Source organism: Octopus bimaculoides, chromosome 22 (genome assembly GCF_046866305.1).
Source record: "Octopus bimaculoides isolate indiv1 chromosome 22, ASM4686630v1, whole genome shotgun sequence".
NCBI lineage: Eukaryota > Metazoa > Mollusca > Cephalopoda > Octopoda > Octopodidae > Octopus > Octopus bimaculoides.
Genome location: NC_142949.1, coordinates 15,070,991 through 15,091,526, shown reverse-complemented (window position 1 = coordinate 15,091,526; position 20,536 = coordinate 15,070,991). Strand labels below are relative to the sequence as shown.

At 38.2% G+C, this 20,536-nt stretch overlaps 1 protein-coding gene across 3 annotated transcripts in view; it reads left to right on the top strand.

Moving 5' to 3' along the window:
* Positions 1-20,536, top strand: part of LOC106872929 (phosphatidylinositide 4-phosphatase SAC2) — a 1,166,845-nt gene that overhangs the window by 26,245 nt on the left and 1,120,064 nt on the right. The gene's annotated exons all lie outside the window — the stretch shown is intronic.

Below are 20,536 nucleotides of genomic sequence, written 5' to 3'. Positions count from 1 at the left end.
TTTGGCATGGCTTTTCCAGCTGGATGCCCTTCCCTAACGCTAACATCCTTACAGAGTGAACTGAGTGCTTTTCCCGTGGCATCAGTGCCAGCAAGGTCTGCAGTAGCACAATTGTTATATTTGGATGCCCTTCCAATCAGAAACCAGTGTGGACTGGATACTTCTTACATTGCACCAGCACTGGTAGGGTCACCAAATAATTTGTAAGACAAAGTGCCTTTAAAAGGAGGTGGGGGAGGGCTTTGGAGGAGGTGGCCTTGCATCCAATGATGAAAGATTAGAATATGACCGAGGGACAGAAACAGGTGTCTTGCTGCAGAGAAGATACATGGTTCTCCCAGTCAGTCAGAGAGAGAGAGAGAGAGAGAGAGAGAGAGAGAGAGAGAGTAGATAGTGTCACTGGTACATGGCAACCTGTCTGTTGGTGCAGTGTTCAACTCAAGCTTGTGCAGGTCGATGTTTGTCCAGAAACTGCAGGCAAAGAAAAAGTTCTGGAGAGATGTAGTTCTGAGGAGAAAGGATTAAGTAAAATATTTAGTATTGAATCTGAACAAGGAAATGTTGATTGGGGCAATGAGAACATCAGTGCACTGGGTGTGTGTTTGTGTTTGTGAGTATATATGTATATCCCTCTCTCACATAATATATATGTATGTATATATATTGGATTGGGTTGGATTGCCTATGTTCAATCCACTGCGGGACAAAGCCTCAGTATGTTCTCTTCACCCGAGAATGGCTTGAGGTCATACTGGTTTGTTGAGTTTACTCTGTCACACTGGTTTGTTGAGTTTACTCTGTCACACTGGTTTGACATGACTTGGCCAAGGGCTGCAGTTTTTTGTACTCATAAGAATGGATGAAACTCCACTAAGCATTTTCCCCAGCATGCTAACGATTATACATATATATATCAAAACCATATATTTTTTATGTATCTTGAATAGCACAACAATGCATGCAGAGTGGATTATAATAACTGTTATAATTTAATTATTCATAGTCTCATATAATATTTCGGAATATAAAAATTCCTTCTTCAGATATCGCTAGGAATTGGTTGAGTCAGTGCTATAATTGTTGGAAAACTGATTATAGAAGTGACTTGATCAATTCCTAGCAATATCTGAAAAAGGAATTTTTATATTCTGAAATATCATATCAGATTATGAATAATTAAATTATAACAGTTATTATAGTTCACTCTGCATTGTTGGGCCATTCAAGACACATTATATTTCACAAACAATACACAATGCTTCAAGCAAACTACGATACTCTCCTATATATATATCATCATCATCATCATCATCATCGTTTAACGTCCGCTTTCCATGCTAGCATGGGTTGGACGATTTGACTGGGGACTGCTGAACCAGATGGCTACACCAGACTCCAATCTGATCTGGCAGAGTTTCTACAGCTGGATGCCCTTCCTAACACCAACCACTCTGAGAATGTAGTGGGTGCTTTTTATGTGCCACCAGTACAAGGGCCAGTCCGGCAGTAATGGCAATGGCCATGCTCAAATGGTACTTTTTATGTGCCACCTGCACAGGAGTCAGTTGAATGTTTTGTTCACATGCCACCAGCACAAGTGCCAGTAAGGCGAAGCTGGAAACGATCGTGCTCAAACGGTGCTTTTTACGTGCCACCGGCACAGGAGCAAGACCGCTGCTCTGGCAGTGATCCCGCTCGGATGGTACTGTTAGTGATCCACTGGCATGGGTACAAGTCATCAAATTTGGTTCAGTTTCGATCTCATTTGCCCCAACAGGTCTTTGCAAGCTGAATTTAGTGTTCAATGAAGGAAGGTTGGCATGGTGCCAGTCATCAAATTTGGTTCAATTTTGATTTTGATTTCGATTTAACTTGCCTCAACAGGTCTTTGCAAGCAGGGTTTTGTGTTCATAGAAGGAAAGGTACGCATAAGTGGGCTGGCTACACATCTGGTAAAGGCCACAGGTTATGGTCTCACTTGTCTTGCCGGGTCTTCTCATGCACAGCATATTTCCAAAGGTCTCGGTCACTAGTCATTACCTCGGTGAGGCTTAATGTTTGAAGGTCGTGCTTCACCACCTCATCCCAGGTCTACCTCTTCCACAGATTCCCTCAACTGCTCAGGTGTGGCACTTTTTCACACAGTTATCCTCATCCATTCTCGCCACATGTCCATACCAGCGCAATTGTCTCTCTTGCATACCACATCTGATGCTTCTTCGGTCCAACTTTTCTCTCAAGGTACTTACAATCTGTCAAGTATGCACACTGACTGACATTACACATCCATCGGAGCATGCTGGCTTCATTCCTTGCGAGCTTACGCATGTCTTCAGCAGTCACGGCCCATGTTTCACTGCCATGTAGCATGACTGTTTGTACACATGCGTCATACAGTCTGCCTTTTACTCTGAGTGCGAGGCCTTTTGTCACTAGCAGAGGTAAGAGCTCTCTGAACTTTGCCCAGGCTATTCTTATTCTAGCAGCTACACTTTCAGCGCACCCTCCCCCCACTACTGACTTCGTCACCAAGGTAACGGAAACTATCAGCTACTTCTAGTTTTTCTCCCTGGAATGTGGCAGAAGTTGTTCTCTGCACATTTTCAGTGTTAATTGCTCCTGAGCATCTGCCACATATAAAAACTATCTTGCTAGTTAGCCTTCCTTTGATATTGCTGCACTTCTTATGTGTCCATAGATTACACTGGGTACATCTTATAGAGTTTCTACCGATGCCTTTTCTACAGATTGAGCAGGGCCATCTACCTGAAGGGGTTTGTGGTTTGTCTACCTTTCTACTTATTAGGACTTTGGTTTTAGCTAGGTTGACACTAAGGCCCTTCGATTCTAATCCTTGCTTCCACATCTGAAACTTCTCCTCTAGTTCTGATAGTGACTCAACAATTAGAGCAGGGTCATCAGCATAGAGGAGCTCCCAGGGGCATCTCGTCTTGAATTCCTGTGTTATTGCCTGGAGGACTATGATAAATAGGAGGGGGCTGAGGACTGAACCTTGGCAGACCCGTACCTCTACCTGGAATTCTTTACTGTACTCACTGCCTACCCTCACCTTACTGACAGCATCCCTGTACATGGCTCACACAGCTCTCACTAACCATTCATCTATCCCTAGTTTCCTCATTGACCACCAGATAAGGGATTGGGGGACCCTGTCAAAGGCTTTCTCCATGTCAACGAAAGCCAGGTACAGAGGTTTATCCTTGGCTAGGTATTTCTCCTGCAGCTGTCTTACCAGAAATATAGCATCAGTGGTACTTTTTCCTGGAATGAGCCCAAATTGCATCTCATTTAAACTGACTCTCTCCCTAATTTGTTGGGCTATGACCCTCTCCGTGACATTCATTACCTGGTCCAACAACTTGATACCTCTGTAATTGTTTGTGTCTAAAGCGTCACCTTTACCTTTGTAGCAGTTGACTATGGTGCTGCTACACCAGTCATTGGGTATGACTCCTTCGTGCATCACCTGATTAACTATACGGGTGATTAGGCTATAGCCGACGCTACCAGATATTTTGAGCATCTCTGCAGTGATTCCTGATGTGCCGGGAGCTTTCCCTGTCTTCATACTCTTGATTGCTTTATCTACCAAGGTACTGTCAATTAGGATAGCTGGTCCCTCTGTTGGGTCAACGTTCGGCAGACTCTCTTTCTCCCATTCATTCTCTTTATTGAGCAACCTTTCATAGTGGTGTCTCCAAACCTCTCTCTTTGCAACCTCGTTTAGTGCAAGTGAGCCATCATCCATGTGGACACATTTCTCTCCTATGACATCACGAATCTCTCTCACACACTGTCTTGCAACACAAAATACCTCAATTCTTTGGTCCTCACGGTGCATATATATATATATAAATATATATATATATATATGTGTTTTTATATTATTAATAAATTCATAAAATTATCAATAATATTTGCAGGAAATCAATATTTAATATTTAAATTTTGAAAGATATATATCCAATATGACATGGTAATATAATAAATTTAAAATTTAAGATATACGAAATATAAATATAAATATATATAAAAATATGAATGTAGATAAAGATACATGTGAATATAAATGCATATAAAAATTTATGCGTAATTGAGCATGAATATTATAAAGTCTAAAATTTAAAAAAGTCTAAAATTTAAAAAATTAAACATCTGACGATCGTTTCGCAGATGTTATTGTAATCACAATGTAATCAAAAGATCAGCATATTATCAATAATTCCGCTCTTCGGAGATGAATGGATTTATAATCTATGTGTTAAGAACGAATGGTATATGTTATATTAATTAAAATATTAAAAAATATAAAAAATATTACATATACCATTCGTTCTTAACACATAGATTATAAATCCATTCATCTCCGAAGAGTGGAATTATTGATAATATGCTGATCTTTTGATTACATTGTGATTACAATAATATCTGCGAAACGATCGTCAGATGTTTAATTTTTTTAATTTTAGACTTTTTAAAATTTTAGACTTTATAATATTCATGCTCAATTACGCATAAATTTTTATATGCATTTATATTCACATGTATCTTTATCTACATTCATATTTTTATATATATTTATATTTATATTTCGTATATCCTAAGTTTTAAATTTATTATATTACCATGCCATATTGGATATATATATTTCGAAATTTAAATATTAAATATTGATTTCCTGCGAATATTATTGATAATTTTATGAATTTATTAATAATATAAAATCACATATATATATATATATATATTTATTTGCTCAAAATAATAGAGCACTTAATATAAGTTCAGTTACATATTCTTTTAGAATATTCCTTATAAAAGTTATATATAAATATAGAAAAATAAAAATATAATTATAATTAAGGGCGCTGGAGGGCCAATACCAATACACTAGAAGTAGATGTCAAATGTAGATATTATATACTTAAAAATCAATTTTACTGATTTGGTGGTTTTTATACGCTAGCCACTGATTTAATCATTTTAATGATTATATCCTCAATTTATACATATACATATATATATATATATATATATATATATATATATATATATATATTAAGCGTATGATTAATCTATAGAATGAAGTTCTACAAATCCAATCACATTTGTCAAAAATGGAGGAGATAAGATGTTAAAAAGTTGTAAGAAGTTTATTCATGCATACAATCGTTTCGTACATAGATATAAATTCATTTAGAATTTTCAAATATCAAAGTACTTGTCAGTGCAGAAAAATAATAGGAACTTAAAAAAAGAGTAGAGAAGTTGGATCTATGAGTTTCATGTTTATTTCTTCCTATTTATGTGTGATAGTGATTGGAGTTATGATAATTGATATGACTTCCATCACTATCACACATGGGTAGGAACAGATAGACATAAAAGTCATAGATCCAACTTCTCTGCTCTTTTTTTAAGTTCCTATTATTTTTCTGCACTGACAAGTACTTAGATATTTGCAAATTCTAAAATGAATTTATATCTATGTACGAAACGATTGTATGCATGAATAAACTTCTTACAACTTTTTAACATCTTATCTCCGTTTTTGACAAATATGACTGGATTAGTAGAACTTCATTCTATAAATTAATCATACACTTAATATACTAATACTACTTTCCATATCTATGCCAATTTACACCAATCTTTTTGGAAACCATTCCAATTAAAGGATGAATCCACATTCAACCTTTTACACACACACACACACACACACACACACACACACACACACACACACACACACACACACACACACACACACACACACACACACACACACACACACACACACACACACACACACACACACACACACACACACACACACACACACACACACACACACACACACACACACACACACACACACACACACACACACACACACACACACGTGTGTGTGTGTGTGTGTTTGTGGGAGTATGTACACACACACACACACATATATATATACATATATATACTCACATGTATATTTGTATAAATATATATATATATATTACCCTTGTTTAATGCCTGCTTTCCTAGCTGGCATGGGTTGACTGGTTTGACTGAGGACTGGTGAGCCAGAGGCTGTACCAGGCTCAGTCTGATCTGGCAATGTTTCTACAGCTGGATGCCCCTCCTGATGCCAACCACTCTGAGAGTGTAGTGGGTGCTTATTACGTTCCACCAGCACAAAGGCCAGTCAGGTGTTTTACGTGCTACCTGCACAGAAGCCAGTCCGGTGGCACTGGCAACGACCACACTCGAATATTGTTTTTCACATGCCACCGGCACAGGAGCCAGTCTGTGGCCCTGGCAATGATCCCGCTCAGATATGCTTCTTTTAATGTTCCACTAGCACGAGTGCCAATCAGGTGGTACTGTCATCGGCCACGTCAGTGATTTTGATTTGTTTACACTTCCCTCAATAGGTCTTCGCAAGCAAAGTTCATTGTCCAATGAATGAGGGGTAGTCATAAGTGGGTCAGTTACACCCCACGTTCAGATGTGCTTTTAGCATTGTTGGCCACGTCAGCAATTTTGATGATTTTGATTTCACTTGCCTCAATAAGTCTTCTCAAGCAAGGCTTTTTGTCCAATGAATGAAGGGTATTCATGAATGAGCTTGTTACACCCACCGACATAGGCCATAGCTATGGTCTCACTTGGCTTGTCGGTTCTTCTCAAGCACAGCATATCTCCAGAGGTCCCGGTGCCTAGTCATTGCCTTGGTAAGGCCCAATGTTTGACAGTCATGCTTCACCACCTCATCCCAGGTTTTCCTGGGTCTACCTCTTCCACAGGTTCCCTCAACTTCTAGGGTGTGACATGTTTTCACACATCTGTCCTCATTCATTCGCAACATATGATCAATACCAGTGCAGTCGTCTCTCTTGCACACCACATCTGATGCTTCTTAAATCCAACTTTTCTCTCAGGGTGCTTAGACTCTGTCATGTATTCACACTGACATCCGGTGGAGCATACTGGCTTCATTCTTTGCAAGCTTACGCATGTCCTCAGCAGTCACAGCCCATGTTTCTCTGCCATGTAACATGGCTGTTCGCACACATGCGTCATACAGACCTTTTGTCACTAGCAGAGGTAGGAGCTCTCTGAACTTTGCCCAGGCTATTCTTATTCTAGCAGCTACACTTTCAGAGCATTTACCCCTGCTAGTGACTTGGTCCCCTAGGTAACGGAAGCTATTAACTACTTCTAGTTTTTCTCCCTGGATTGTGATAGAAGTTGTTCTCTGTACATTTTCAGTGTTTATAGCATCTGAGCATTTGCCACATACAAAATCTATCTTCCCAGTTAGCCTCCCTTTGATATTGCTGCACCTCTTATGTGTCCATAGCTTACGCTGGGTACATCTTATGGAGTTTCTACCTATGCCTTTTCTACAGATCGAGCAGGACCATCTACCTGAATGGATGTGTGGTTTGTCTGCCTTCCTACTTATTAAGACTTTGGTTTTAGCTAGGTTGACTCTAAGGCCCTTCGATTCTAGTCCTTGCTTCCACACCTGAAACTTCTCCTCTAGTTCTGATAGTGACTCAGCAATTAGAGCAAGGTCATCATTATAGAGGAGCTCCAAGAGGCATCTTGTCTTGAATTCCTGTGTTATTGCCTGGAAGACTATGATGAATAAGAGGGGCTGAGGACTGATCCTTGGTGGACCCCTACCCCTACTCGGAATTCTTCATTGTACTCATTGCCACCCCTCACCCTATGACAGCATCCCTGTACATGGCTCGCACAGCTCGCACTAACCATTCATCTATCCCTAGTTTCCTCATTGACCACCAGATAAGGGATTGGGGGACCCTGTCAAAGTCTTTCTCTGTGTCAACGAAAGGCAGGTACAGAGGTTTATCTTTGGCTAGGTATTTCTCCTGCAACTGCCTTACCAGAAATATAGCATCAGTGGTGCTTTTCCCTGACACGAATCCAAACTGCATCTCATCTAGACTGACTCACTCCCTAATTAGTTGGGCTATGACCCTCTCCGTGACCTTCATTACTTGATCCCACAACTTGATACCTCTGTAATTATTTGTATCTAGTGCGTCACCTTTGCGTTTGTAGCAGTTGACTATGGTCCTTCTACACCAGTCATTGGGTAATTACTCCTTCATAACTATACAGATGACTAGGCTATAGCCGACACCACTAGATATTTTGAGCCTCTCTGTGGTCATTTCCCTGCCTTCATATTAGTGTTTTCAGAAAGTAATTACATTTTTTCACTACTATGAAATATGAATAAGTCAATCATGTTAGAGCCAATGTTGAATGGGCAGGAACTGTCTAGAAATAGGATATCATTTCTTCTATCCTACAGTGTGTCATTCATAGTAATTTTGGTAATTAACCTCCATGGACAATGAGAACTTTATGAAACAACATATTCACCATTGCTTACTGTATGAGTTTTGGAAAGCAAAGTTATGCTACAGAAGCAATGTAAAATATTTGTGAAGTGAATCTGGATACAGTGAAAGCTTGTACATGTCAGCTGTGGTTTAAAAGGTTTTAGGATGGTAATTGTGACATATCCAACAAGCTTCACTCTGGAAGATGACCCACTCTGAATGACAACCTTTTGAATGAGACTATTATATTGGATCTACATCAAAACACCAGAGGTTTGGCACAACACTTTAATGTGTCATGTTCAACTATCCACAAACTTCTCAAGCAAATTTGGAAAACATGCAAAGGAATTTGGGTTCCACATAAGCTTATGCTTGAGAACTGAGCACAACGTTCCACCACCATCTTCACCAATCTTCTGATCAAGAATGACAACCTGTCATTTCTGCAGTACATTGTCACAGGTGATGTAAAATAGGTTTTGCATCACAGTAGAAAACGAAAAAGCTAATGGTTATTATGTAATATGAAGCCAGCACCAACACCAAAACCAGAGCTCCAGCCACAAAAATCCTTTGGTAGAACATGAAAGGTATCATCCATTATGAGCTACTGGAACATGGAAGGAACATCAATGCAGATGTCTATTGTCAACAACCTGATCATGTAACTGACAAATTATGTTGAAGGTGGCCAGCTTTGGTAAAGAGGAAAGGTGTTATTCTCCAGCATGACAAGGCATGGTCACACTCTTCAAAACAAAGCCAAGAAAAAATAAGATCATTAGGATGAGAAGTTCTTCCACATCCTCCACACTCACCTGACTCAGCACCTATGGATTTCCATCTGTTCTGATCACTGAAACATTTTATAAAAGCTAAAACATTCAGAAACAGAGGAAGTTGAAAACGGATTTTCAGACTTCTCTCAGGTAAAGAAATAGGTTTCTTTGAATGTGGCGTAGAAAAGTTATTTTCCCTTTGGGCTACAGTCATGGAAAACTATGGTGATTACATTCTTGATTAAAACTATTCAGATCAATGTAGTTTACATTCGTTTTCATATCCTTTCTGGTAAAATGCAATTACTTACCAAACACTCTCATATATCACCATTATCATCATCGTCATCTTTTAACATCCCTTGTCCATGCTGCCCAGGGTTGGATGGGTTGACCAGGGCTGGCAAGCTGGGGAGATGCACCAGGTTCCAGTCAGTTGTGGCATGGTTTCTACAGCTGGATGATCTTCCTAACATCAACCACTTTACAGAGTGTGCTTTTACATGGCACCACATGGGCACGTTTATGTGGCTATATATCTATGTTATATAACACACACGTGTGTGTGTGTGTTTATATGAATATATATATATATATATATATATATATATATATATACATCTATATATGTGGTGGTTGTCTACTCCTTATGCAGAGTTTGACCACCTCCTGTACCTACACCTTAGATCCATCATGGCATCTAATGTGTCTTTTAAAACCAGACAATGTTCTGAAAAGACACCCACATAGATTGCATATCCAGTTTGGACCACTATGAGCTGCAGCTAAGTTCTGATCTCTGTGAATCTTAAAATGTCTTTTGAGGCTTCCGTTAGATTTGCAAACCTTCTGGCATACATTGCATTGAAAGGTGTACACAGACATAGAGGCAGAATAGTTGGGGCAGGTTCGTTTTCCATGGGTTTGCAAATGAGATTCCAGCCCAGCAAAAGAGAGGCATCGTCTGTCACAAACTGTGCACACAAAAAGGTCATTGTGATTCACCTTCTTGATCATAACATTCTTCCTTAAATCTCTTTTGAGTCTTGTATGCGTTATCATGGCCTCTTCAAATGCTTTCACTCCATATATATGTATATGTGTGTATATATGCACACATATTCACATGTAAGTTCCAGTTCTTGTGTGCTGTATTATATATGAATCTTATATTAATTAATATCAACCCATCAAAAACACCAATATTTTAATTAATCTTTCCACTACTGTAAATGGTTCATTTATATCTGCCATGAATGTGGCCAGTTAATTGTATACTTTCACTGGAAAAAGAAGACCTGGGTATGTCTACCCTGAAGAATGGTCAACAAACCATGAAATGAGTCCCTTGAGAGTCTCCACTCAGCCTTTTTTTTTTTTTTTTGCTATACATCAAAAATACAGTCTGAATGTGTTTATAAAAAAAGTTCACACAGTTAAATAGCTTTCAAATATTTACATTTATTTCAATTCTTTTGATCTATGCTATCACACACACACAAGCACACACTTGTATGCATATGTGTGTGTTTACACACATACACACACACACACATGCGTGCACACACACACACACACACACACACACAGCAAATAAGAAAGTGGAGAGGATACAAAATCGAGAGACATCATCTGGTAGACATCCCAGTATGTCTATTCATTCCACTGTATTAGATACTAGACATACTGGAATGCTTACCAGCTGATGTCTGTTGATTTTGTATCCCCTCCACTTTTTTATTTGCCATATAAATCAAGGGTAAACCACTTTTTACCCCCACCCATATATAATACTCAGTTGCGAGATTGTCATGCAATAACTAGCACTTGGGTATGAATAATTGGGTACACTACCACCAGTATATTGGATAGGTACTATCCTTTAGTTGGTTTCTCAACCTCTAACTCACACAGATATATATATATATATAAATATAATAATAAAGTGTAAAATCATTAATGATTTTTGCCAAGTGGTCAGCGTGGAAATAAAACCTCATAGGTAAATTTTATAAATATTTTATAATTATATACATAATTATAACAAGGGCTTGGTTTATGCCTCACCACGCACTGAAAAATAGACGTCAAAAGACACTATTACCACCATAAATTCCCCGAGCAAAACACACCACATAATAGGCCATGAGAAGAAAGAAAATGAAAATGTTCATTTTATTTCTTCTCATGGTCTATTATGTGGTGTGTTTTTCTCGGAGAGTTTATGGTGGTAATAGTGTCTTTTGACGTCTATTTTTCAGTGCGTGGTGAGGCATAAACCAAGCACTTGTTATAATTATGTATATAATTACAAACTATTTATATATATATATATATATATATATATATATACTAGCAGAGATACCTGGCATTGCTCAGGAGTGAAATGGCATATTTGTTTATTCTTATCTTTTACTTGTTGAAAATATTTGACTGTGGCGTTACTAGAGAATTGCCTTTAGTTGAACGAATTGACCCCAAGTACGCATTCTATCAGTCTGTTTTGTGAAGCTGGTAATTCATGGGGACATAAACATACCGACATTAGTTGGCAAGCAATGTATATTTATATATATATATATATATATCGATACACACACACACACACACACAGATATATATGTATATCAATATAAATACATGAAAGTACATGAAGTTTGGGTAAAAAAAGGTGATTATGTACATACCTCCTGGCTGTTCTGATTATAACACCTTGTTGTAAACAATGTTCCTTGTTTTTCCTTGTGGAGCATATGTAAAGAGGTTTCTTTTGCTTGCCACTCTTGAGCAGCCAACATACAGTTGTCCATGTGAGGAGCAGGGCTCTTCCAAGAGATTTGTTAATGGACATAGCAAAACTGACATGATGGGGGAATTGCAGTTTTCTGAATGTAAATGGGATTTCTGCTCCTGATGGAGTAAGAGGAATTCTTGGAATAAAGACGTCCTCACCTTTTCCACATCCAAAAAGAATGATAGTCTCGATAACATGTGACATCATTTTCTTTATCACCAGTCGTGTTCCATTGCAAAGTCTTGGTGGTTCCAGATTGCAGAGTAGCGTAACAAGAGTTCCAACTTTAAGTGCTAACATGTGGAGATGTAGTCCAAGAGGCTCCAACGAATTGAGAAATTCAGGTGGATAGTTCACCACTTCATTTTAATCTGGAATTGTATCAACAGACTTGTAAGTGTGAAGAGTGCCAGGAAGAGAATGCATTAGCTGTTGATTAATTTTTTTAATAGCAGCATTTTTTTGAGCTAATATTGCTCTTTCACACAGCCAATTGTGATTTTGGTAGTTTTCTGTGAAGCTGGGAAAGACTTTGTGTTTGAGGTAATCTACAGAATTAACAACGGCGGAAAATGGTCACACTTCCATTTCTCCTGCAGCGTTGAGAGGCACCTTGCCATCACCAAGTGTCAAAATGTCCTGTGCAAACTTTGTGGATATTTGGTCACCGTGTAGCTGAGCTCTCATGTTAGTGGTAAGACTGAAGATTGTAACATGATGCAACAGCGTAGAGGACTTTAGGCATGCTTGGACCTCATCTGCTCTAGTGCCTTTCGGAATGACAGGAAGAGTTTGCCTGAAATTACCTGACAGCAGAAGCGTTACACCTCCCATTGAAGCCTGACAGTCTCGGATGTCTTTCAGGGCTCTATGTAATGCTTCCAAAGCTCTCTTGTGAGCCATGGTGCACTCATCCCAGATAATTAGATGACACCTTTTAAGTACCTGCCCTGAACTGAGCTTTTGTTGATGTTGCATGAAGGTATCTCGGATGTTGCTAAATTGAGAGGGAGTTTAAAAGTGGAGTGTGCTGTCCTGCCACCGGGTAACAAAGTAGCTGCAATCCCAGAGGAGGCTACAGCTACTGCAATGTCCTGATGCTGCCTAACTTCTGCAAGGAGAAGCTTTGTAAGAAATGTTTTTCCTGTTTCTTCCAGGAGCATCGAGGAAGAAGATTCGTCCCTCGTGTTGGCGTACACTGTTAAGAATAGTTGTGTAGGCCTGCAGTTGGTCTGGAAGTAATTCAGGCTGATTTTCAAGAATGTGCTTTGAAAACGCTTGAGTGTCGTAGGATGTTTCACGAACGACAACAGTAGGAAGGCTGTTTGACCCTGACCTGAATGTTTGCGGCAGGCCATACGTGGGCAATTCCTTTCCACCCAGGGTAGCAATTCTGTTTTCAATGTCAATGAGAGTTTTGTTATAGACTTCATTGCTGATACCCTCCATGTCAGAATAGAGCCGTTGAGCTTGCCGCTTAAAGTCTTCAGCCAGGTTGTCCCTGTACTTGAGCCATAGAGTTGCAGGATCACACAGTTCGCATGTCTGTAGTAATACTGCAAACAGTGCCCTGAGACTTTTAGGTGATTCTGATAAAGCAGCCTCTCCCAAAGTTTCATCCCATTGTGCACCATCTTCGAACAGACCTTGTCGATAGCAGGCTTCTCTGTATGTTGTACAGACATGTCCTTGAATGGTTTTAGGACCTGGAAACACGTTGGCCCTCTGACCTCATGCAGTAGTAGACAGAGGTAGAAGCACTCTTGTTGAGTGGGATGTACTGTGTATACTCGCCCAAGGCAAATGTCAAACTTAATACCAGGGTATCCATGAGCATTTTGACCTACTTTCCATGGGGTGCATTTTTTTTCATTCCAAGTGTAGTGCGATGGAATCTGGATACAGCAAGGTTTGAGCGAGTGGATCCACTTGACAAAACTTGAAGAATGCAGTGAGTGTGGTATCCCTTGCTTCCTCTGCCAACAGAGAAGCGTTTGCATAAGTGAAGTACACTCTTTGACCGTTTTCCAGGTGCACTGCAAGCTGTTGAATGGCAGGGTGTTGTTGGTGAAGTGGTTATTAGTAGGAGTGGTAGAGTGTTTATGACTAATATGCATGTATGCATGTATATATGTGAGGTAATAGTTTCACTATAATAGTATTAAACTGAAAGTATCTCACATTGCAATGGAGAGATAGTATTGTTTCACATTTGACACGTAATACTGAAATAGTGTAAGAGATAAGAGATTACTGTGGTCTTGCATTAAGCAAGAAGTTGAAAATTTTTTGGCCCATGACGTTGCACGGACCTTAAGTAAGGCATGTGTAAAATTTGAATGAAATCGGTTGGGTAATTGTCGAGTTTTAGGGATTCACACAGACGGACGGACAGACACACATTCTCATCTTGACGTATATGAGATAATAGTTTCACTTTAATAGTTTCAGTATTAAAGTGAAAGTATTAAAGTGAAAATATCTGACATGACAATAGAGAGATGTTATTGTTTCACTTTTGACACGTAATACTGCAATAGTGGAGGAGATATGATATTGCTCTGGGCTCACACTAGGCAAGAAGTTAAAAATTTTTTTGGCCTAAAACACTACCTGGACCTTAAATAAGGCATGTGTAAAATTTGAATGAAATTGGTTGTGTAGTTCTCAAGTTTTAGGGATTCACACAGACAGACAGACACACATTCTCATCTTCATATATATATATATATATATATATATATATATATATATATATATATATATATCATTGCTATTATGTTAAACTGTTGTATGTCCAAATTTAGCTAAATGCATTTTTTCAATGTTTATTTTTGTTTGCAATAACCGGTTCTTTTGGTCAAACTATCGTATCAAATGCAAAGATATAAAAAATTATCATTGTGTAGTACAATGGTTTAGCATTTTTCAAAAGTCCCACATACGACACTTTTGCAAAAATATTTCTGACTGAAAATATATGTTAAGCTGAAACTTGCTAATGTAAAAAGAAATGGAATGATGAAACTATTTTTTTGTTTTTTGAAAAAGCAATGTTTGTGGACTTACGACACTTTTGAATAGTAGCAACAATATATATATATACATATATATACATACATACATACATACATACATATATATATATATCGTCTAAAATATATCTTTTTTTTTTCTTTTCAGTCGTTAATAAAAAAAAAAAAAACAAGGTTTTGGTTTTGTAGTCATTAATGTATTTTGGGTGAATTAGTAACTCATAAGTAATTTTATGAAATTTAGAAATTTTATGTGCTTAACAGTCTTTTTATTTTCTTCATTCCTACATTCCCATGATGTCAAATGTTGCAGTGGGCACAGATGAACTATCTACATTACCATTTCTTCCAACTGAGATCTACTCACCTTCTTTGGTGGTGTCCAAAGACTTTTGATGTGTTGTTTGTGTGCAGGTGTGTCTGCTTGTACTTCTAATGTATCTCCTGTTCTTTAATATTTGTTGCTGAACAGAAGTGTTCAGTATCAACCATTGGATGTGCAACATTTTACTGAGGACGAGGGAGATAAGAATATGGTTGGGCATTATGCAGGAGAGGTAGGTGCTTGGACATGTAAACTGCTGTGTACTGGCAGTAAAAGGTATCTGGGAGAGAGAAAGACATAAGAAGAGGGCTCTGGGGGTTTTGTGTGTCCCCCACCTCTCCCAACAGGTTGATTCAAAATCAAGTGGTGTAAGAATTTGCCTTCATGCCAGTGTATTCAGTCTACACTAATATGGAAAAGTGGGTGATATTGGCAGTTGTGATGATAATGATTGCATGTGACAGATTCCACTCTTGTGTCCTCCCTTAGTCTTAAAGCATGAGTTTTAAAGAAAACTCTTGGAGACCTTTGGTGTCATGAGAATTACCGTCTTGGTACCATTTGGTAACAGTCAGCTTGATCTCAGGAAATATCTTGTCTGATCTCTTGCCAGTATTAATCACCATTGATCTATATTATATATTATATTGATTCAAGCGAGATCGTTGCCAGTGCCCCTGGACTGGCTCTTGTGCGGGTGGCACATAAAAGACACCATTTCGAGCGTGGCCGTTTTCGTGCGGGTGACACTTAAAAGCACCCACTACACTCTCTGAGTGGTTGGCGTTAGGAAGGGCATCCAGCTGTAGAAACTCTGCCAAATTAGATTGGAGCCTGGTGTTGCCATCCGGTTTCGCCAGTCCTCAGTCAAATCGTCCAACCCATGCTAGCATGGAAAGCGGACGTTAAACGATGATGATGATGATGATGATGATATATATATATATATATATATATATATATATATATATATATATATATATATAAAATTAATATAAGCAGCAGGTTGCAATGTTTCACCAAAAATAAGAATTATTATTGTCCCTAAATGTGACCAGGGTGTTAAAAATACCTACATTGCTAAAAATAAGAGCTAAAATGCTCTAATGCTATAGTTAATGTACATGAATGAAAACATATACATTAATAGGGACCATTATTGTCTGAAAAATTCTGACCGAGAATTCTTAAGACTGACATCAGTTTCAGCAATTTCCATTGCCTCATCAGTTAAGCCTGCTCGGTGTTTGGCTCTTAATACCTGTTTTCCATCCCAGCATGGGTTGGATGGTTTGACTTGAGCTGGTCAGTCAAAAGACTGCACCAGGCTCCAGGTGTCTGTCCTGGCATGGTTTCTATGGCTGGATGCTCTTCCTAAAACTAACCCCTCTACAGAGTGAGTTGGGTGCCTTTTACCTGGTGCTAGAATGAGTGCTTCTTCAGACGGTGCTAGCACAAATGGTGCTGGCATGGGTGCCTTTTGCATTATGCTGACACTGTGCATGTTTGTGTGTGTGTGTGTGTGTGTGTGTGTGTGTGTGTGTGTGTGTGTGTGTGTGTTGTATTGTGTGTTCTGTGTAAGTTGACTGCAGTATAATGTTGATTATAAATCTGCTCAGCCAAGGCTGGTCTGAGGCTAAACAACAACAACAACAACAACAATAGCTGAAAAGGAAAGTGACACAGTGTTAGTGGGTAGGGTGGGATTTGAACTCAGAATCATGTGACACTGAAGTAGATCAATTCATCTTTACTACACAGCATTTTCTACGTAGATACATGATCCTGATTTGTAATGGAATGTGACTATGTGATGTTCATGCCCTGCCTAGTATCACTGTGTGATGTCAGTGAAGTGACTTCAGCTGGGAACGAAATAACATACCTGTTACATTGTTTTGAGCATATGGTCTCATTCCAAGAATGGAATCATTATTTCTGCTGTGTTGCCTTATTTTTAATAATTCCACTAAAATATTCCATTGCTAACTGTGACAGTCCTTTGTTAAATATTGTATTGAGTTCTAAATTGTGATATTCCACTGTTAACTGTGGCATTTCATTGTTAATTGTGGTATTGAACTGTTAACTGTGATGTTCCAGTGTTAATCTGGCATTCCACTGTTAACTGTGGTAATCTTCTGTTTACTTTTTACAACCTAAGTACATTGGAGTATTTTGTTTTGGATTTGGTTAGCAAGATTCTTTATGTGAGTTCGTGTGTTGAAGCATATTCTGTTGTGTCTAGGGAGAGTCATTCTCTTTTAGTGCCTTATAATTTAACGCACTCACCGGTAAAATTTCTACTTAGTTCTTTTTCATTTTTCTAAACTATTGAAAAGGTTGCAATGAAAATTTTAGAAAAATAAAAAAGAAATAAGTAGAAATTTTACCGGTGAGTGTGTTAAATAAGGCACCAAAAGAGAATGACTCTCCCGAGACACAACAGAATATTAAGAGTGTGTTGATCACATGTGACCCTATCTCATTCATATTTCTAATGATCAAAACTACTCACGTATTTTTAATTAAAACTGAAAAATAACCCAAAATCTGCAGAAATTTAATAAGATTATTAACTTGTGTATTATCAAACTGGTGTTTGGAATATAGCAGCAAAAAGTTGTTGCATTAAATAATGATGGATGGTTTTAATTTAGATATGAACAGTTTTAAAGCGAGGTGATTTGTATGCCGGGGCTGGAGCCAGTGTTAGCTCTGTTGATGTCAAAAAGGTTAACAGCAATTATTTACCAGGAATGGAGTCATAAGTAGATCAAAAGAGATTTTGGCGAGTCATGAGTTAGTTATACTTTGCAGTATATGTGTGTGTATGTATGTGTATGTGCGAGTGTGGTGATGGTCTCTCCTATCAAAGACGATGTATCAGTGTTCAATGTTTTTGCCAAACATACTGCACAAATGATTTGTTTTATAGTGATCCAATATATGTGCCGTACATTAGCTCACCTGCCCCTCCAATAAATCAATGTTATCTGAACAGGTGCCACATTGTGCCGCACGTCAGGTATCTCAGTGATCACAGAGCAACGTGAGATGAAGTGTTTTGCTGAAGAACACAATGCACTACCTGGTCTAGGAATTGAAACCACGTTCTCAGAATCGTGAGTGCAACACCCTAACCACCAGGTCATTCTTTCAAACACACACACGTGTATATACATGTACACATACACACACGTGTCCATGCATGTACACGCACACACATGCACACAATCACACATGTATGCATACATGTACACACACACACACATGCATACATGTACACACACATGCTATAAAAAGGATAGGCTTTTTTTTAGTTTCTCTCTACCAAATCTGTTCACAAATGGATTTGGTTTGCCCGGGGTTGTAGTAAAAGACATTTGCCCAAGGTAGTGGGCAATGTTGTGGGACTGAACCCGAGTCTATATGTCTGGGAAGCAAACTTCTTACCACACAACCACGCTTGTATGTATATATTTAGGTGAATGGAGTCATTTGAGAATGCATTTTCTTGACCATCAACAATAACAGTTGTTTAACCACAGGTCAGTCCTGAATGAGTAGACTTTTAATAAAAGCCATTCCAACCTTACCCACCTTGTCTTATTCTTTCACATATGCAGTGTTTCCACTGGGAGTGGTCAAATGCATCCAGTCTTTTTAAATAGTTGGGTATTAAGTCAAAGGAGATTTGGCTATCATTTTTAGCAGGTTGCCTCGAGCTAATTGGTCCAATGTTTTGCTGATTGATGGGATGTGAACTTTTATAACCTCTTGGGAGGTTGTTTCGTACTCCATTAACTCAGTACTCTATCACCTTGCCATATTATTTTAATCCCCCATCAATTTGGTCATCCATATTCTTGAGGTTTAACTTGGCAAAAACAAAAACAAAATGCTTTATGGTACCACTCTCATTGCTGCCAAATGATTAACGGTTATAGCTGTCATATGCAAGAAAAGGGATGTTTTTGGAAGAACTCAGAATTGATGAGTGTTGAGTAATTTTTAAATTCTTGCTTGGATAAAAAAAAAAAAAAATTTTAAATCCTACCAAAATTTTCAAGATCCAAAGAATTTTAAAAGCTTTTTTGGATGAGTGGGAAATGTTTTCCTTTTGTGAGTAAATTAGCAATTGTGAGGAAAGAGATTTATTGGAAATATTCAATTTACCTCGATTAATAGCTTCTCCCTGATTGGTTGACAGGGATGACACACTCTTCAATGTCTTCTTCACAGTTTGGAAAACAACAACATCAACAACAACAACTCATGTGTGTTGCTGCAACTTCAATTTAAAGGAGAATTAATGTTGACATTGTCATCAACGTCATTGTTGTAATCATCCTTCCTTCTCCCCTCCTCTTTCTCACCACCACCACCACCACCATCGTTGTCGTCATCATCATTATTATTTTTTTATGGTAAGCTGGCGGAATCATTGGCATGCTTTGCAATATTTTGCCCATCTTTATGTTCTGATTTCAAATTCTGCTGGGGTCAGTTTTGCCTTTCATCCTTTCATGGGGATGATGAAATAAACAGTAGGGTCAAAACAACCAACTTGCCCCCTCCTACAAAATTTCAAGCCTTGTGCCTCCAGTAGAAAGGATTATCATTATTATCATTATCATTGTTATCATTATTATTATTATTATTATTATTATTATTATTAAAATTAAAAGAAGAGTGCCATTTGTTATCTGGTGAACGATATTTCGACATCTCGTGTGTCTTCAACTGGTTCAAAAAATAAATTTGTCAATCTACTTTATTTTGGTTAATATAGAAAGGATTTGAACCAGTTGAAGACACACGAGATGTCGAAATATCGTTCACCAGATAACAAATGGCACTCTTCTTTTAATTTTGACTCTATATCTTCAGGAGGAGTTACCTCAATCCTTTCTATATTAACCAAAATGAAGTAGATTGACAAATTTATTTTTTGAACCAGTTGAAGACACACGAGATGTCGAAATATCGTTCACCAGATAACAAATGGCACTCTTCTTTTAATTTTGACTCTATATCTTCAGGAGGAGTTACCTCAATCCTTTCTATATTAACCAAAATGAAGTAGATTGACAAATTTATTTTTTGAACCAGTTGAAGACACACGAGATGTCGAAATATCGTTCACCAGATAACAAATGGCACTCTTCTTTTAATTTTGACTCTATATCTTCAGGAGGAGTTAC